This window comes from Aulonocara sp. 'chitande type north' Nkhata Bay, linkage group LG8 (assembly GCF_057382095.1).
Source record: "Aulonocara sp. 'chitande type north' Nkhata Bay isolate Kocher_YH1m ecotype deep benthic linkage group LG8, A_spYH_male_GT1.1, whole genome shotgun sequence".
NCBI classification, from domain to species: domain Eukaryota; kingdom Metazoa; phylum Chordata; class Actinopteri; order Cichliformes; family Cichlidae; genus Aulonocara; species Aulonocara sp. 'chitande type north' Nkhata Bay.
The window spans coordinates 16,749,221-16,770,837 of record NC_141351.1 but is presented as its reverse complement, the minus strand read 5'-3'; the positions used below and the strand labels follow the sequence as shown (position 1 = coordinate 16,770,837).

Here is a 21,617-nt window from a genome sequence, read left to right as displayed (position 1 = left end):
TTTCAAATTTATTTTGTTGGTGTCAGCTTATTTATAACACAATAGTGATGACTCTTTGCAGGGTCATCGCTCCCTTTCTGTGAATTTTTGCTTAAGGTCCCAGACTCCACAGTTAGAACTGATTTCTACATTTCTTCTTAGGAAACCCGCGTGTCATCCGTTTGACCTCTCACCCAAGCATCACACAACACCAGAGAGAGACTGAGAGAGAGAGAGAGAGAGAGAGAGAGAGAGAGAGAGAGAGAGACTGACTCCCACTGTTCGCGTTGGGAGCCTGAGCGAGAGGCAGAAGCGAAAGAAAGACTGTCACACAGCCTGGCTCGCATGCTTTAACTTGTTCTCATGTAACCGCCCGTGAAGGAAAGACGCAGAAGAAGAAAACAGAACAATTGCATGGATTTACAAATGCCTTTAAATCTCGTGACCACTGACCAGGGAATATGAGCCGGCTATGAGAAGTTGTTTGATCCGACCGGACGTGCGAGCGCTGCCGGCACAAATAAACTCATGGTAGGTTTTATTTCACACAGCAGCCTGCTGTATTTTCACGGCTGTTTAACCTTTTTAACATCAGTTTTCTGCTGTGAAACCTGTTGTCTGCGCCAGTTCAAAATAGTTTATGCACTCGCTTCTCTGGCTGTGTGTCTGAAGGGAGCGGGTGCAGAAATGGAAAAGTTTATGGCTGATTTGACTGTGCGCGCACAGTGTATAGCTACGGAGACATCATAAGTATAACGGACTCCTTTCAGCGCAGAGGCGCCCGCTCTCCCTAAAGGGAATGAATAGGTCACTATGTATTCTAATCAAACCCAAGATTTGACTCATTTTAAAGCGGCGGAGAGAGCCGCCGCTCCTGAGAGTTACCGAAAAGAGCGCCAATCGTGGGCGAACATCGTGGAGATCATTCGCAAAACTATCGAGGAAATCTTATTCGAGTCGCAATCAGTGAAGCGGTCTCTTTTATTCCAAAGTAACCACAGCGAGGTCTTTGGTTACATTTCCTGCGAGAAAATGTGGCTTCCATTCATGAGATGCAGGATTTTCAACCGTGAGAGACCAAACAAAAGGTTTCCTGCTGACCAATGAGAGCAGGGGAAGCCTCTGGAGGGACGGAGCGGTCCTCTCTTTGTCCAACAACACCAGACCGACCACTGATGCCTGCCGCGAAGCCAGCCTGACCGGGGGGTGTTTGGGAGTGAGACGGCATCTTTTTGCGATTGCGCGTAAAGGCGCACCTCACAGTCAAGCAGGATCTGAAAACACCTGCACATTTATCTTTAACTGCCTGAAAGAATTTGCAGGAGGTAGACATTTAAATTAGAATATGCTGGTGCTTTATGGAGTCATGTGATGTGCTTGGTTAGTGGCTGACACATGCCCCTCGGTGTGAATCACCTCACTTTAACCTCCTTCCCCCTTAACTTTCGGCTTGGTTAAGTTAATGTGCACAGTAGCTACTACAAGGGATTTTAATTACTGTAATTGAGCTTTTAATTGAGCACAGGTAGCAAAGTGGCTGCAGTGGTCTCAAACGCTGAGAGAACTTAATCGGCGAAAGAGAACTTAAGTAGCAGGACAATGCAGAGGTGATGGGAAATCTGTCAAGAGCACTAGTGCTGGCTGGAGCAGTTCATTGATTAGATGAATGCCAGGGAATTAATGAAGTGTTTAAAGAGCTGAGACATTTATCAAGCAGAAATGCCACGCATCCTATAGCGACCATCAACTTAAATGATTTGTGTCACCATACATCTCATATTTGTGGGATTTAAGGGCAGTTAACTGTGCAAGCAATGTGAAGACGTCATCTTTTTTTAAATTACATATCATGAACTACTAAGCACTCATTCAAAAAATAAATTAAAGAACAACCCGTGATGAAATTAATAATTGCTATCATCCATAAAGAACACTTATTTTTAAAGCTTATATATCATGTCATGTTGTTTACATTGGCGCGGCAGGATATATACAGTGTGTGTGTGTGTGTGTCTGTGACAGGATGTGTAGCTGTTTGTAAGTTGACACAGTCTATGTGGGAAGGCGAGTCGTAGGCGTAAGTGTGGTGGGGATTCTCTTTCTCACTGCAGTATATTATTATACAGTGAGTGGGATGGATGATTAAAATGATTTAAATGCCTCGACTGAGGGTAGCGTGCGTGGCCTCTAGCAGCCTCACTGTTTTTGTTCAAGCTCTTTTTTAAAGATTTCTACCCACAACAGATTTCTGGAGTGACTGAAGCACTTTGATGAATTACTCTGGCCAGCCCAAGTTGATCTATCATATCAAACTTCTGACTGGTGTAGCGTCAACGTCTCTCTTCATACTGGGCTGATGAGGCATTCATTTCGCATCTTGAAGAAGCAGAGCTATGAATGAATAATATTTCTGTCAAGTATGAGGAGAAAGATTTTTTTCAATGAGGCTTTGATTACGTGTAAATGTGAGCACAGCGGGATTAACAGCTTCAAACACTGGTTTTTCTCCGGTGCTGAAGATGATCACGCTTCTTTCACAGAAAGGATAAGATCAGTTTTGATGTGAAACATCACGTCGGCAGAAAAATGCATATAAATATGACGTGGCGATCATCTTATTGCTAAGCAGATCACAGTCTGTATGTAAAAGATTCCTCGGTTTCTGAAAAACGATGGGGAATGCATGAGCAGATCAGCAGAAGCCAAGAAGAGAGAACTTTAAGAGAAAATAACCCTACTTCTCTCCCGATTTATGACCTCAGTATACTTTTCTTTTGTATACATTTCTTTATTTTTGGCCTTATTTACAAGTTTCAAGCCATATTTATTGCCAACACGTTCTCACTCCCTAAGGGTTATTGCAGCACTATAATTATTTTCCAAGAAAAGGTTTAAATTGACGTAAAACACATGATAAGCAGAAAATGACTATGACAAGTTGTTACCCAATAAATGACTGACAAGTGACTCCTCGTAATGGGTAAAGATTCACTTCCACTTCCCGCCCATGACATCTGAGCAAGGAGTGGAAGCGATGTCAATGGCCAAAATGCAGAACTTATGATAAAAAAAACAAACTTGCGGCTTAAAATTTGTCATCTCCAAACCGTTACGTGTCTATATCTCATTTACAAAATCGATGGCTCAGACTTGATGTAAATGATTTTTCTGCTGGTTATGAAGTGGAAGCTGCTTGTACTGAACTTTGCAGCTCTCTTTTTTAGACCTATCTTTGTTCATTGCAGTGGTGAGTTGTGCGTTTTCCTTTGTTTTTCAACCCACCGTTTAGTCCATGAATAATTGCCTGGCTCCAAGTGCCTCTACTTTCACCAAGAATCTTTCAAAAGGGCCCGAATTCATTTAAGTTGATATGAGATTTGTATAGATCACAGGGATGTAAATAACAAGCTAAAGCTGTTTAAGCAGGGTTTGTTTTTCCTAATGCATTTTCTTATGTATTCAAAATCAAGCATTCTGTTGAGCAAATGACAAAGGCTAACTTTAAGTATATTTCCAAGGATGTAGTTTTATAAACTACACCCAAGCTATAGGCTGTTATATATTGTGAGTTTGATAAAGAAGAAATGCTAACCTATCTTTGTTGGAATTTTCTCAGGAGAAGGGGATGCAATAGACACAGCAGATGCATTCTATAGGAATTCAATTTAAGTGACCTTTACCATTACAATTACCATAGAGAATTTAAAAGAAAATATGCAAAGGGCTGTGGTCTTTTCAGAGTCATGGATTTAAAGTCATTAGACACTGACAGTGATGAAACGTATCCCAATGTTTGGACGAAGGATGAATTACACACCGGATTAGTGCAAGTGCACAAGATGAACCCAAGTGTTTTGTGCAGTGGGGCAGCTTTTATTAGCAGAGAGAAGTGAAGACTTTCATGTGAATCGTGCCATTGTGCATTTAGTGTCACATGCATTTGCCACGTCGGTGCGTTTGTTTATTCATGCAGTTTTAATTTAGGTGTAATTTTCACCGGGTAATCCAGCCCATAAATCTTGAAACGTTTTCATATTCTGCTGGTGGTGTCATAATTTATCAAAATGAACTAGAAAGCGGAAGTATTAATGAACACTGGTGCATGGTCTGTCTTCCTGCCAGCTTCCTTTTGCCCCACATTTCTTTGTTTTCAGTGAGAACTCGTTTGGGACATTTTGCACCAGATGGGGCAACAGTGTGTCCCAGAGCAGCTCTGTTTCATCCCAAAAGCCTCTGATCAGACCCTGTGGCATTTTTTCCCTGGTGGTCAAGGGAAGCCAACTACCCCCCCTTCTGTTCAGATTTTAGTAGTTATTTAAAGAAAAAAACAATCTGTCCAACAGTTTCAGTAATTCTTCTCCCCTCCTGTTATCTTTCTCACTCATCACTGAGGACTCGTCTGTAAAATGCACTGAAGCACTGTACTTCTCAATGCTGGAGAGATTGTGGCTGTTTACAGCTTGTGCAGGCTTGTTTGTGTTCTCAGTCTGTTATGCTGGGCCCTGAACATTTGATCTAGCTTTAAATGATAAGGAAGCATGGACAGTATCATTGTACATCAGGCAAGTAAAACAGGGTTTGTAAGCAAAGGTGCCCTGATTGCACTGGGAAAGAGAGCACACTGCATGTCGGTAAACGTCAGCATCGGGTATGTTGCATACTCTCTGCACATCCTGTATCTGCATGTTTTGTGTAAAATGCAATCGTGTGGTTTAGGGTTACTGTCTCACTTGGCTTCCTCAAAATTGTACCTCACACCACACCACAGATCAGTGCTTTTGATATTGAACACAGCTTTCTTTTTCTCAGTGACTCATGCATTCCAGCCCTGCTCTGATAACTGGCACCCATTTTGTTCTCTTACATGGCCTTTTTCCATCCTGTAGCACAACTGTGTTTCACAAGTGAAGCATCTGACCTGTGTCTTGTTTCTTTGAAATAAAAATTCAACCACTGCTGCAGGATGCTTTATATCAAGTTTTCACTGGTGCACCGATCATTAGACATATCGAAATATGAAAAAAAAATCTGTCAAGTTTTCACCTTCCTTTCAGGCTTTTTACGAAACCTTTGTTTTCTTCAGCACTGGCTGCATGTTGCATGCTGTAGATTCAGTATGTAATCAACCCTCAGCAATACAAACCCCTCCCACTCCCACAACATGACGTCTTTTCAGTTAAGCTGTGTCCTCAGGGTCTATGAGTCTGCTCTGAGGATTAGAGAGAAACTTACATTTTTGAAAATGTCCATATTTAGTATTCACCTCTTGCTTAAATAGTTTCAGTTCTGCTTTTTCAATTTTAGATATCTGTGTCATTTTTCCTATTAGAGATTTTCAGTGTCATTGGAGCCCCGTTGTGCTACTGTTGACGCATACTGACACATCCATGTTTTCCTTTAAAAGGTTGCTGTGAAGGCATTATTAGAAATGCAGCGTTGTACAGATTCTGTACTGTTTGGTCAGTTACGGAGTTTTGCGTGGGAGAATCGTATGAAAAGAAGCAGCCATAGCGAGATGAAAAGGTCGGCACGTGTCTTGGTCCTTGCTGTTGTTTTCCACTGTCACACCACAACACATCAAGGTGAAAAGTTGCACAGAGCCAGGGCGACTCAGTTGCTCTCAGTCGCTCATGGCATAGTTTGGTGTGACTAAACCCACCACAGTGGAAAAACCCTATAATACCTGTCTTCCTGCAATGTGCATTCATAAACTGTGCCCACGGCCGCAGAGCAGTTTTGTTTTGAAAACTAATCTTTGTGGGTTAGATACCCACTTGGCTAAGAGATTTCTGGTCAGTGTTGAAACTAGAGATGGCACAATACCACTTTTTCATGTCCGATACCGATATCATAAATTTGGATATCTGCCGATACCGAAATGAATCCGATATAGTGTGTGTTTTTAATCAATAAAACAGTTTTTTTAATATCTTGCTCCTTTTTGTATAAGTTCATACTCAAGTTAAAAAAAAAACACTAAAGCTATTCTGTTATACCTGTATGCAAAAAATACACTGCACCCAAAATATTTCATAGTTCAGCAATACTGATCAATCTAATAAACTTAAACCTACTCCATTCTCCCTATTCTGGTATTTTAAAGAGTAAGCAACCTAACTAATAGGGCTCTAAAACTCCCAGCAAAAAAAAAAAAAAAAAGGGAACACCCCACCCTCCACCTCATGATGCTTAATTGACGTAATCAACTTTAATTTGATGCAGTGTGAAAGAAAATGCACAGAAATAAATTATTTTTCAAGAATAATTAAATAGAATCAACATCTTTCTTCAACAGAACTGCAGACTGCACAGATCGTACCTTCCCAAAGAAAAAGTACTATAGCTTACTAGGGTATATTAGACTTAATAGTTACTATATACAGTAATGGACTTCTATACATTTTACATCAGATTAAAACTTTGGGTGTAAGATTTGGATAATTATTTATTAAAAGCTCGACATTTTAAATGAGAATAAGAAAGAAAAGTATGTCTTTGTGCCCTCTTTTCCCTGTTCATGCCCTATCGGCCCCCCTGGCTAAACTTTGCTAGAACCGCCCCTGCACAGTTACCAGCCGTCAGCTACGTAGAAAAGGATCCTGGTGTAGAAAGTAAATAAATTCTAACAGCTTATCAAGCTTAAACGTGCTGCTGTTGTTCAGCCGCTGCTTTCCTCTTTCTGGCGCGCAGTGGGCGATAGACAAGCAAGAGAGACGGACTCTTGACAGAAAAGCCAATCAGCTGATCATTGATCAGTTTCATGATTGAAGTAGCAGCAGGAGAGGGAGGGAGAGAGAATGAGAGGCAGTCGCTCCATATATCAGTTGTAAAGCTTACGGGAATGCTTTACAAACATTAAGAGATGAACTTACACACTTGCTTTACTTCTCTCTGGGATAACTTCCTCGGAGATGAAATGCCAGATTGGTAGCAAGGCTACAAATACACACAGCCGCTCTATCACATGACGCGTTCTGTGAGGTGCTTTTTTTGATATTTAATGGATCGGATTACATTTTTTATTTCTCTCCGATATCCGTAATTTACATCAGTATCGGACCAATACCGATACATAATATCGGATCGGTCCATCTCTAGTTGAAACCCTCAAAATCTGTAAAGTGTTTACCCTCCCTATATGTCAACAGAATATTGTCAACAAAACAAAAAACGTCCACCTTGTTTTTATTTTCTGTATTCAAAGATTTTCTCTCATTTAAAACTGAATATTTTTTTGTGTTTTCAATGTTTGAGCAAAACAAGTAATTTGAAGACTTTATTTATTTGCCAGAGGTTTATTATTCAACTAATTCTATGTCCTGTGAAGACTGCACATCTTGCAGACTTTAGTGGAAACATACATGTATCTCATTAGTATGCAAAAGAGCTCTTTGCGTCACCGTAAACAAACCGGCTGTCAGAAGCTGTGTTGTTCTCTATGTCTATTTAAAAGTCTTAGGCCATTCAAGCAGTCTATCAAAAGAGATGTCAGCTCTTAAATATGTCGTCTTCAGCTTCTCGCCTGTCACAGGAAATCCTTTGTTGCCTTTGTAAATTTTCATAAACAGACTGGTGTTTTTGTAAGCTTGCGTCTAAGTGACAGCGGGCTTCGGTGTATGACTGAATGATCTGTACTAGAAACAGTATCCGGCTGCATTCTGGCTGTGTTTTAGTGTGGGAGTTGGACTTTGAAACTAACGGTGCATGCAGGGTGCCCGGTGATAGATGGATCCTCCAATGAAGTCATGTTATGTATTCCTGATGAGACTAGTGAATCAGAGGAGAGGATTTATGTGGCGGTGGAGGAGCAACCACTCCAGAAGATGTTGTCTGTGTGAAGTGGTGGACTGAGGCTGTTTGTCATTGTGCTGAACATCCAGTGATTAAGCTACCATGCTGACAGACATTCATCTGCTTTATCAAGTGAATGACTTGCATGCAAAATTCAGTGGTTTGTCTCTGGTTCCTTGCAAATTTAAAGCAATGAATAAAAAAAATTATAAGCTACTACATGTACTGCTAAGTGGGAAAAATTAAAGGTAAGGAAAAAAAATCACATGAAAAACAACCTGTTTTCAAGCAGCATGCGAGTTTTAATGTGCAGAAATGACTGTTGTGAGAAACAATTTCAAATTTCTTCAATAACGCAACAAACCTTGTCCTACTGAGACATCTCACTGGGACTTTGAGGTGCTGAGTAAGTCTGGCAACTCACGGTTGCGTGACACTGCCAAGCTGGGGGTCATTGCTTGTATTAATGATGCATGGGGAGCTGAACTGGCTTTTATTTCCCACACCATCTGTATCCAGTTGTGCCATGTAGATGGATTTTGGCGAGCTGAACAACCCCCCTTAGCAGCCAGTGGTATGATTTATGGGACTGTGGCACAAAGGGATAATGTGTGCAGAGAAAACTATTTGCAATTATGCAAATATCCACATTCACGATATACATCTTATTTATTTAATGCAAGGTTTAATATTGTGTTTTCCACTAAATATTCAAAAAGAAGTTCAGTGATTTCAACTGTTTTTGTTTAGTAAAAGCAGAGACATTTATATCTCTCAGGAGAACATAAAAACTGAAAAGGGTTGGAAAAGGAAGAAAATGTAATTTAGATAATTGAGAAATAATTGAACAACATAGGTTTGTGAAACCACTAGGTCTAGATGTGTAGTATGATATTAAAATAAGTAGTGATAAAGAATCTTAGTAAAGCAGAGAGAAAAAATGGCTGATATCAAGAAATCCTACCAGTGGCTGGGCAAAGCAGGATTGAAGCACAAGAATCATGTGTATATGAAATATTTTAAACTATTTATATTCACAATATTATTGGATGACCACCTTTATTCCTAAAAGCAACTCTTTTTGGCAAGTTTTCTTTCAACAGTCTTCAGGAAGCTCTCAGGAAGATCATGAAGCCTGGTTCTCCGGGCTTCATGATCAATCATTTCTGCTGAGGCTTTAGCCAAAAGTAAAGTGGATCAGCTGAAAGGTGAGATTTATCTCTCAGATACTGTGTCTGATCTTTTTCCTATTTCTTAAGGACATGACTTATACGTTCATCTGCTGTAAAAAGAATAGTTTTTGTAATTTTTTTGTTCTCCACTTGGCAAATTTACAAATTTTCTTAAGGATTGGCTGCACACCAGAGATAATTCACGATTTCCTGTAATAGCTGTTTGGAATCATCTTCCTTTTTTCAAAAATACAATTTGAGGCCTGTCAAACTGTTATCTTCAACATTTGTCATTCTATTATTTAGTGCTGAAAAACTTGTCCAGTGTGACCTTTCATTTTGTGACAAGCAATCCAAACATTTCATGAAAAAATTAGGAACTACTGTGAAACCTACTACTTCTCATCAATTATTCATTTTTTCATATTTGTGAAATTTTTCATGTTTGTGAAATATTTAATTAATATAAATTTAAAGAACAGACAAATATATACCACAATTTCTATTAAGACTAATGTGACTTAACATATTAGATCATATCTTACTTTCTTAACTATTCAGTACGCAATTACTTGAGTTTGGATGAGTCCAGCATACCATCACACTATCTCTCTATCTCTATTTATAGATATATCTATATATCTATATATAGATAGATGTGTGTGTGTGTATGTTCCCATGGAATTTCTTGGGGTTGCAGGGCAGTAGAAAGACAGAATTAGTGGTTCTCTGTGTGTGACTCCAGTATCTTTCTTCCAGATGTCACTCTAATGGGCCTCAGCACAGACCTGTGGGCACCTCAACAAAATAGAGCACCACAGATAGATGTGTTGATTTCCCAATTACCCCTGGCTACTCTTTTTTTTGATGAGCAACTGGGAAACCTTTCAGTGTCCCAGCCATTTCTCACCTGTGAGATGGGATTTTTTAAAATAACCGCACTATGCTGAAAGCTTTTGCTTTTGGTTGTGTGTTACTCTGTGTTACTTGCAATGTACCTTAACGCAAGGTTAAAGCTGCAATTAGAAGTACCAACAGCAACAGCTCGGGGGCTTATTTAACCCAAAGAAGAGGATGCATCTTAGCATGCACATGCAACTTGGCAGCACGTCTGGTTTAGCTGAAAGGCCAACACCGAGTTCCGTTTACCAGACAGGTCCCAAATGTTTAGCTAAAGTGTCAGACGTACCTGTAAGGCTGTTTACTTTTTTGTGAATTTTTGGCAGTGAGGACACAGATGTGGCTTGGGTCACAAGGAATTTGTACAAATGTTATTTCCATCGCTTTAGCTATCATTTCGTGGGATTATCCCTGCCAAGTTAATTTGGAGCTGGAGTTTTATATCTGTGCCTGCAGCTGCTGCCAATATGAACCTTTGGTGTAGCAGGGAAATTGTTACACTTTGCAAGACGGATGTGCTGTTGTAGTTAGAGCATCCCTCAGCCTGCTGCAATTCATCAGGATATGGCCAAGCAGGTAGAATTGTGTATATATAATCTACTTCTAGGAGGAACAGGACAGATGTATTACCGTGATTTACCTGACACTCAAATTACAGTGTAAGTAATCCTTCTGCTAGAGGTGAAACATAGTGACAGCCTTATAAATTAAAATATACCATGGAATTAATCCTAGCTATTAAAAAGGAGACCTCTTAATGCTCACCTTTAATTTGGAAAATTAACCTGCCTGGCTGTCTGTTTAGCCTGTCCAAGCCTTCGTTACTGTTGAGTCATTTGTATAATGTAGCAGGGAGAAAATAAAGCACAGCACCTTATAAGCTGAAATCCTACAGGCCAATTTATTATTATAGATCCGGTGGGATGCCCTTGAGTAGCCTTCTTAAAACTGTTTACATCAGACCTGCTCCCTAGTGAGGGAGCCAACTGACTTAGTAATAGCTTACATTTTGTTAATTCACACGTTTTCTTGGCAGTCATAGGCTAAGACTCAAACCATGCTCATAGCTGGCAAGACAAGCTCTGACTGCTAACTAGGTGTGAAACACTATTGCATAGGCTTACCATATATGTCTACTAGAGATTCTGCTCAGAAATCAATGAATTACAGATAAAACAGGAAGCTGCTCTAAACACGTCATGGCCTTTGGTGCTTCTCCTCATCATAAGATAGTAGCAGATGAAAACTTGTCTGACTCCAGTTTACTAAGTGGAGATGGCGCCTTGCTGGGTATCAAGAGCGTCCAAGTTGTATTTGCAGAGAGAGGCTGCATTTCTCTGATTATGTCAAGTTGCTTCTGGAGTCCTCAAAACAGCAGGATTTTATTTTATTTCCTCCAGTTTTAGTCAGAGTCTCACATGTAAACAAGTTTATTTGCAGGAAACTGGAGTGGAGTGGAGAATGAGCTCAGCTGGATGTAAAATTTCTATTAAGACTAATTTGACTTAACATATCAGTTTCAGTTTTATTTAGATTATATCTTAATTTCTTAACTATTCAGTACGTAGTTACTTGAGTTTGAATGAGTTCAGCATATCATCACTATACTTATATATATCCTTTAGGCAAATACAAGTTTTCTTTTATTCAGCAGTTACAAATTAAGACAAATACCATCATACATATTACAAAAGAATCATCAAACATTACATTAGAATTAAGATAATTGAATTGAACCGGGAGCTGCAATTTTAAACAAAAAATAAGTTAACAGTTTGTACAGCATGTTTGATAGTTTTAATTTCATCATGTGCTCAAATACATTAACAAAAACAATTAGATAAACTCATAAATCTGTTAACTGCCGAAACATTTTTTTCTGATCACCAAATAAGTATTTTCTTATCAAAGGATCTGCAAAAAAGGGCTGATTCAATGAATAGGAACGGTAAGAATACTTAATTCATAGGTATATTTTTTTCTTCCCTGGGATGTTAAAGTTGCTTTTAGTACATAATGCTAGAAATGGTGGGTAATTTCCAAATGTCACTGAATATCTTGTTCAGCAAAGCAGCTCAGGTAATAGTGATAGCAATGAAGAGTTAAATGTTTTCACTTAAGGTGGTAAGATGGAAAATTATGTCCCTGAAAGCTGAATAAGCAATGACTTTATAATTTTTCATTCTCAAAATACACAGTGTATATAAAATAACTCTGTATATACTGTATCTGTTTATGTCAGTTGATATATTGATTGATAGTCCAGTCTCAGATGTGCATGGTGAGATGAAAACACATTGATTCACTCTAAGGAGTCTGGGCAAGGCTGCACTCATATGCTTAAAAGCTTAGGTTAAGCAGATACAATATTTATGCTATGTAAAACTGATGCAAATATATAACAATGCATTTATATATAATAAAGAATATTTCAGGTATATTTCCCATTCATGTGGCAGTCATGCAAACCTCTTTGCTTAATCGAGCTGGGGAAAAAGGGGAACTCATTGAACTCATGCTGTTATTTAATCTTTTGCTAGTTAAATATATTTATATTGGGGTGGCTGTGGCTCAGGAGGTTCAGCACAGCAGGTCATCTATTAATGGTTTGACCTCGGCATGTCAAGTATCCTTGACCAAGATACTGAATGCCAAGTTGCTCCCAATGCTTTCATCAGAGTGTTAGGAAACATTTTCTGATCCTTAAACTTGGGTTACCATAAATATTTGTATTGGTTTCCATGTCATTGTAGTGATGATCCAAGCACCAAAAGGCCACTTGACTCAATTTGAAGTAATTTCCAAGCTGCTGTGGTGAAATAAACTAACGTCCACCATGGCCAATACCTTTAACACTTTATCATCTAATTCTTAAAAAACAAAAAAACAGACAAATCTGAGAGAATGACTGAAAGCCAAATTCACAGTGCAAAAACAGATAAAAACACGACACTACCATCAGAACCAAAAACCACACGGTTGAAAGATCTGTGTGGCTTCCTCCTGGCTCTAATTCTCTCCACCTGTGCTCTCAATGCGTTTCCTACATAGGGCAATGTAAAACCCATTCCCCGTGGTGCTCAAGTGACACTACTGCATAAACAAACAACAAAATACACTTTGAATGAGATCGAATCTAATTTAGATAATTATCTGTCCAACACTTTATTTGTTTCAGCTCCAGTCAAAGACTACAATAGTTTGGAATTGCTTTCTAAAAACATTCAATGCTCATGCCTTGTTTTGGGGAAGAAAACATGATGAAAATTTTCGCATAGGTCCTTTAATTTCTCAACCTGGACTCTCACCAAATTCCACTGAGTGTAAACCAAACCTTAAATATATTTATGCATGCACAGCTGCTCCATAAAATCGTATTTTAGTAGTGGTTCACCCTTTTGAAGTGTAGCGTGATTCCAAAGTATAAAATAGCATTTACAGATGTGTTTGTTAAGAGGGTCACTGGGCAAGACACTGAGCATGGAAAAATACAACTGCAGTATTGTTTTACATCTAAATTTAGTCTTGACAGTCTTAACCACAGCATATATTTTCTTTTTTAATACAAGTGTTATTGACTGAATATAGTTTCCCCTGAATTTTTCTGCGAGCCTGTAGGGATCAAAATCTTTTATGCCGCTCTGTGGGTTGAGAGGCATTCCACTGGAAATGGTAAACATTCCCATTGGATTAATTACCAACTCCTTTTCCTCTGTTCTGTCTGTTTCTTGTCAGAATGGAGGTTAACAGTGGAATGAACTTTGGTCCACATGTAGAGAGTTTGCCTGTCAGGTCTCATAAAGCGCGAGGAGGCGAGTAGGACCAGGTGTTGGTGGATTGTTGAACAAATGAAAAGTTGGATGTCTGAAAGAAGAGGTCAGATTAGGTAAAAGGGACAAGTTCTAGCATCTTGTAGTTGTTTGTAGTTTTATCTCTTGTACAGATCTATGAAGTTTTTACAAAAGTGTTATTGCAAGTTTGAAACTTTCTATGTCTATCTTGCATTGTTTGTGAGTAGTCTTTTTTTAAACCTAACTTATAAGAAAACAGGTGCGTTGTTGGGATTCTGATGTTGTCCGATATGTTATAGAGGTTTGTGGCTTGAATTTTCAACTTGCATTATTGCTATTTTAATCACCTACACCTTACCAGACAGTATAATACACATAAAAATTGACAATAATATCAGCACAAAAACTTTACTTTAAAATTGCAATGGCAATGTGCTGTTGTGTCACCAAAGACGGTGGGATTCACTCACTGGGGACAATGACTTTGATATTGGGATCAAATAACAGATAGGTACATTTACAGCTGCTACAATGGCTGAAAATTATAAATAACCGAAACTAGCTAATTTCGACAATTATCTGTTTATGTTTAAACTCTACCTTCCAAGAAAACAGGTGATTTTGATGGTGCACAATATCCTATACATGTTAATGGCTTGCATATTCAACTTGCTAGCAATTATAAATTCCAGACATAAGCCTCCACTAACAGCTACTCTCATTACACTCAGTGTTATTCAAACAGGCACACAGAGTTCACTTGAGCAGTCCACCCAGGTGTAACATCCACCTTATAATCTAAAAACAACACTGCACATTCCTTTTGCCTTCATTTTAAACAACGTGAGACGAAGGGATGTCACGATACCCAACTTGACACCCAGTTTGATAGCAAAAGAAAATGATTATCCTGCCTACTTAAATGTGCACTGCATAGCATTAACCACTGCAAACATTTAAGCCTATGGAACGTGGGGGATTTTGTAACAGCAATGTCAGCTGTCTCAAAAGATAACACATTCAGACTAATATTGGATGAAGTTGTTGAATTGAAGCACATTCACCTTTTTAATTATTTGTTTTTACCATTTAAATCCAAACAGATTTGGATGCTGGACTTTCTGGTGCTTTCCTAAATTGGAAGTATTTCCTCCCCTGATCTGAAAAGCATGATAGCATTGTTTGCATACTGCCTTTAGGAAATAAGTTATCCCCCTGCACCTTAATGCCTTGGTTATCTATGCATCGGAGTTCAGGTTCAAGTTACTGTATTTGTACTGGCAGACAGCTTTAGCCTCTCAAGACCTCGAAATGAGACTTTGGAAACCAGTGGCTGACGTCACAGTAGCTATGTCCATCTTTTATACTATGAACTTTCCCTGTGCCTGTGGTCATCCATCAGCATGTAAAGATACAACAGACTACTTGTAGCCATATACTACCCCATTCTGCTTACAGTACCTATGATAGACAGAAAATATTTTGTGGTCAGAATTACGGTACTTTAAGGTATCACAAATATGGGTTCTGACAGCATCTCTGTTGAGATCTACCTCATTAATTGTCGCTATGCTGAGATCACCAAGGCTACAGAGCAGAAGGATAATTATCAGGTAAATTTGGTGTCCATCTGCAAAATGAGTGACTCACAGGTGATTCAAATGTGCTATTTGTCCCCCAAATTCTTTGCTATTAAAAGATACAGAAGAGCACCTCATGTGGTATAAAATGGTCTTCTGTACTTTAGAAGTCATGGCAGATGGCTGCCCCTCCCTGAGCATGTTTTTGATGGAGTTTTCTTCTAGTTAAAAGGGAGTTTTTACTTCCCACTGTCACCAAGTGCTTGTTCAAGGGGGGTAATTCGATTATTGCAGGGTCTTTACCTTACAATATAAAGCAGATTTGGTGCTATATAATTAAAATCGAGTTAAATTGAATTGGATAAGTAATATAGTTTATGTGGGTTTGTACTCTTTTGAACTCATCTCTACCACCACAAACAGAAAAACCAGTCACTGTGAATTAAACTAGTATTTCATGACATCTTCTTCCCCATTCCATGCAACTTACTGACAAGTTAGTGCTGTATTCAAGATCTCTGGATCTCTTTTATCACAAAATCTGTCAGCAAGACAGATTAATATTTCACAAAAATAAGAAGAATAATCAACATAAAGGAACATAGACAGACATAAAACACTTGATAAAAGAGAACAGAGAAACTGAATTTAATTGACTGGAAGATTAGTATTAGAAAGCTTAAAACAAAGGGGAAAAAGAACAGTAGCAGGGAAAATGCTGAAATGCACACAAGGATCTCTTCAGAATTATTTTTACTCACATGGGTATAAATTTTCTAAAGTTAGATAATAAGTTGCAGACACATCACATCGAAGTTCATCCTGATAAATTATTCGTTTGAAACTGCTGTGCTAACGCTGCACTGTTTTGCATATGCCCCTCAAGTTTGAAACACCATTTTATCCACACACATACACCTTAATTGTTTATTGTGTTAAAGACAGAGCTCTTCAAATAAAACCATCATCCCTTGTTCAGGGTTTGATGTAAAGTATACTCCCATCATAAGACACATGACCTGTCACTTTCCCTGTTATCATTTTCAGGCCTAGTTTATCCTCATTCATTTGTGTTCTGTTTGGAGCCCAGAACAGCTCTTCACAGCATATCCATTACCACAATCAATAATTTAAATAGGAGCCATTGTTTTTCTCTGCTTTTTAATGACGCCATCATAAGCACTTATTCACCTCAGAAGGTGCTGCCACTGAAATTAAAATAATGAATAAAAGATAAGATAGTGGAAAGTGCTGAACTGGGATTCCAGCTGTCTGAGATCCCAGCTGAGAAGCAGTTATGAATGCAGGGCAGAGGCCACGTTTCTCACCACCCTCCTCGGGGGTGAGAGCGGCTGATGGTTGTGTTTGTTAATTTGACCCTGTGTGCTCATTGGTCAGGCTGAGGTCAGATTGACTTCCTGGGGATTAGATTCTGATCTTTTGGGCCACAGAGTGTGTGATCCGGATGAATGTGATGGATGACTTCTCCTTGGGTAATATGACAAATGAATCCACTCTAAGCCACAGTGAATACAGATCTTCTCCTTGTTTTTCTTATGTGTGCTTGTAATTTACATGATTGAACTGGGCCACAGACCTTTGGGGGTGCTGGAGAAGGAGTGACATATCTGACAGGTCAGGGTGCTCCTGCTCACTCTATTATCAGACATCTTTGTGGCACACTGTAGACATGCAATATAATACAATCCCCTTTTCCAAGTGTTGTCTTGTAATCCCAAACTATACTAAGGAGTAATTTCATGGTTCAGTAGATAGCTTTGGTTCTCACTTTATTTGCACTAACCAGCCTTTTTCAGTTGCTTTCAAATAAACACATCAAAGTTAAAGCTAATAATTCTCTTTTTGCCACGTTATGAGCATTTATTACATTTAAATTGTTGTTTTTAGAAAAATATATTAATATGGGTAAAAAGGTTCACCGTCTGTTTTTACAGATTCTAACACTCAACAGCATATTAGCTCTACTGTTGTTTACTCAGATTGCATAGAAAATATGTGGACATAGCCATGGTGAGGTCAAATCCAAAAGCTATAGGGCGCAAAACTGTTAAGCTAAGTGGGTTAAAAATGTCTCTAGTGCCATTATCAGTCAAATTACTAAATGGTAATAGGTGCAATTGTGGGGTACCTTATATGAGTTGCTTCCCTCAGTTGTCCAAAGTAAATTTCTCCCAAGAGAACTCTGAGTATAGTCGCTGCTCCTCCACATTGAAAGGAGACAGCTAAGGGCGACACATGTTAACCCTCTCAGGCTCAAATTAAGTTTTTGTTGCTAATGCACAAAAGAATACCTGCAGTGGTACTTCTGAGTAAAAGAAAACTCATAAAATATGTATGTGGGGTAATCAGGTTGTTAGCTTCTAACTGTTGCAAATCTGCAACGCCTGCCTTGAGAGGGTTAAGGAGCTGAAACTCCTAAACCCTTTATCCAATTTGAATGTTGATACCCTCAAATGAAAGCTGAAAGGCTACATATTATGCCCATGTCCATTATCTAATTATAATTGGAATATGTTTTAGTAAACAGGTAACAAAACAAAACTTGTGTCAGTGTCTAAATATGTATGAACCTAACTGCATCGGCTGGCCTGGGAACCCCTAGACTTTTCCCTGGATAAGCTTATCCATTGATAATGTCCCAGATAATGTTTATCTGATTTTTACTGCAATGCAAACATCTTAAAGTACATTTAAAAAATAACAAAGAAATCAAAATGTTTGCATACAAAATATAATACTATTCCCTTGACCATAAATACTATCCAGAGAGTGAGCCGCCTTGGGGGACGTTTGAGCTTTCCGAGTGCTTCTTGTTGATTTCTGTTTTTGGACTTCACTGATCAAGCCCTCCTTGTCCATGGGGCTGCACACCCACGTATCTTCAATAATGAGTAATTACATCTGATAAGGAGTTTAATACATAATAACATCAAGCGAGTAAATTTTTCACGTGTTGGAGCTTGGCGTTCCTTTCATCTAATGCCATAGGGATACTCAACAAACCAGAAAGTAATGTCATTTATTCTTCCTTCTCATCTTTATCATGTGTTTGTGCATACAGATGTCTGATAAGTATTAGTAAGTTAATGGCCTCAGGTTAGTAACTGCAAGTAAAAAAAATTGGAAGGGTGAACTAAACAGAAAAAAGAATTATTTGTGTTAATTTTATGTATACTATTATAAATCCAATTTTTAATATACATAAATGTGCATATTAGGTAGTTCCATAGTGTAGTGGTTTACAAATTTTCCTAACAAGTAAAAGATCCCAAGAAGTGGCACAAATCCCTGGAGTGTTGTATCCGGAACGGGATCTGGTGTTAAAAACATGTGACACCTCTTGAATAAAGGAGCAATTAAATGAAATCAGTTTGGCTTTAAAGCCAAAGTTGTCTGAGGAAAGAATTCATCAATATTCATGTGTTTCATCAATGCCTCCAAAGGTTTTGATCATGTAAATCAATAGAAAATTGTTAAAATCGAGTCAAAGAGGGATATGTCTGTACATACATACAAGAAACATCAGATAATATACACCAAATACATATACTGTATTACTCCTAACATACATTAGCATACATCACGTTACAATAACAGAAATCACTAAAAATATTCCAACGTTACCCTAAGGATGCTAATATATAAATATCACTAAGTAGTGTAAGTTACTAAGTAAGTAAGTCACGAAGTAAGTCACGCAGTAAGTAAGTACTAGATTATACATTTCCCAGGCATTATAAAAAATACCTATGTAAACAACTCTATATACAACTTATATGTTTGGATGAATTATAGGAAAACAAAGTTTATGGAAACCTAATATAACTTAAAGATGTTGTTATAAGAGATAGTTATTGCAAGAGAAATGTTTGTAGCTGCTCGAGTCAGTACATTTTGTGTAATACCGTATTAAGAAAAATTAGTAAGAAACATCATGTCACTGCTTCTGAGAATGAGATCAGTGGTTTAATGGATATTAGTATAGTTTGAAAAAACCCACACTGTCCTACTTCCAGTAACCCACAGTCTCACACAATTTAGCAGAAGCAGGTTGTTAAACCAGGAAAACAAAATGTTACACAACATTTTCAGGTTTGAAGCCTTGCTATTTTTTTAAACACTCATCTGTAGATTTATAGACAACATGTTAATGGAAAATTAATATTTAAATATGAGACACATGCATAATTTATTATAAGAGAGCTTCTGTCCCTTTATATCACCCTGGCAGAATAAAAAAGCCCCAGCACAGAAGGAGGCAGTGTCATTGTCACCAGCAGCTATTTATCACAATTCCAATATGACCAATCAAGCATTTGCCGCAGTGTCACATGTCAGAGAGCATTTAATGGCTGTACCACCCTGGCAGTGGCCTCATGCTGAACTTTAATTATTGTGAGTGGCCTGGTTGAAAAATGTTTTTTTTTTTCAGCTGACACAGCAACTACAATTCCTTTCTTCTTCCATCTTACTACTTCTATCACATTCTTCCCCTGCCAGTACTTCCTGTGTTTTTGGTGGACTTCAACCAAATTCAACTTCCTGTCTCTTGGAAATGTTAAGAGAGGTGAGGCAGTAAGAAGGACCAGATGGTTTCACAGATGTGAACGTACAGTAAATTCACGTTTTCAGCTTCTATTGGCTTTTATAGTTAACTTATCAGCTGTTTTTGTACAAAACACCACAACAGGAAGTTGCCTGGAGTCTGCAGGCAAGTAGGCTCATTAGCTGTCTCCTCTGTTCTTCTGTTTTTTTGCTTATTTTGTAAGTGGTCCTAAAAGGGAAATGACTTTATAATGGTGTGTGGACAGGATCGTCCCTGGATGATAAACCGTTTCTTCACTATAACAATGGATAGTTGGAATCAGCCTGTCGAGAGCACTTCTGGGTAGCTGCCCAGAAGGACTCTCTGGACAGAATGTGCTGTTCTGTTCTCAAGGTCTCTCAAGTGACTCCACTGCAGGGTTTGCAGTCCACTCTGTCATACTGTTTTCATGTTTTATTTTTCTCTGCACCTTGAGCAATGCAATGGTATTGAGCTCTCTGGCTCTGTTGCCGCAGAGGAAAGCTGGCAGTAGATTTCATTTTTATGGTATTGTCATATTCCACTTATGTTCATCTATTTTTATACCTCCATGCTGTCGATGGCCATGGCTAGAGGCATTATGTCTTTGGGATTGTTTCGGGACTGTACATTACTCTGCCATCCATTCATTAGTCCATCCATTCTAATAAATTTGAGATATTGTTGATAGCTTCTAAATGTTCTTTACATCTGCAACAACCCTTCACTTGGACTGAACTGATTAGATTTTGGTGCACATAGTAACCCAAAAAAAGCCTCATAAAATACACACATGTTACACTTGGTGTGATTGTGTTCAATTTAGTTTTTGTTTATAAAGCACCGAATCACAACAAGTCACCTGAAGGCACTTTATATGATAAAGTAAAGACCCTAGAATAATATAGAACAAACCCCAACAGTCAAATGAGCCTCTATGAGGAAGTATTTGGTGACAGTGGGAAGGAAAAACTCCCTTTTAACAGGAAGAAGACAGGACAAAAGACAACTCATTTATGCCATATTCACTGGAAAATCTATGTGATTCAATGATGATTGATAATACTTTATAAGCCACAGATTCAAAGGTGAACATTACTTCCTCCTCTTTATTTTGGCTGCTCTGTTTAGAGGTCGCCACAGGAGATGACCTGCCTGACACTAGGCTCCCAACGTATCTAGACTTGGGACCGGCAGTAGGAGTACAGTGGCTTGTGTCCCACAACCGAGCCCTGGAGCTATATTCAAAGGTCAACTTTAGTGCATCATCATACTGTTGGCCATTATTCACCATAGCCTCAGAACAGAAGTGGAAGAAATGTCCAGATTTTTCATCATTTTGAATTTGTGAAACTAATATTCGGTGCCCACGTATTACATGTCTTTGAAGGCATCTTTACATGTATGTTTGGATTTACATGGCTGTAAAGTGCAACTTGACTTGTTGGCAGAGGCGGTACTATATAGGGAGATTATATAAGGACCAACACTACAAGAGAATATAAATGTTTGCTTTCTTCCTTCTATCTTGATTTATTCCTTCATCACCCACATTTCTGATTGAACACTTGATTATGGATTGGGTTTCCGGTGACTAATAAATGCTTGAGGATTCAACCATTTTTCATTGAGTCTTTCTGGTGATATGAATCGGGCTCGCCTGAGCTTATCAACTGACCCTGTGCAAAACCTCATATAGCATTTCGCTTCACTGCATCCCAGCCACGAGTGCAACTTCTAATCTGCCTGTTGCTTCTCCAGATAAGTGAAGTTTTAGCTATCGTGCAGTGTAAACAGCACTGAATATTAAAAGATAGTC

The 21,617-nt window shown here is 38.5% G+C and overlaps 1 protein-coding gene across 1 annotated transcript in view; it reads left to right on the top strand.

The window, feature by feature from the left end:
- The first annotated feature begins 261 nt into the window (after positions 1–261).
- Positions 262–21,617, top strand: part of chst15b (carbohydrate (N-acetylgalactosamine 4-sulfate 6-O) sulfotransferase 15b) — a 39,374-nt gene continuing 18,018 nt past the window's right edge. Inside the window, exon 1 of the mRNA XM_086303925.1 lies at positions 262–510. The gene's annotated coding sequence lies outside the window, so the exon portion shown is untranslated. The remainder of the gene's footprint in view (positions 511–21,617) is intronic.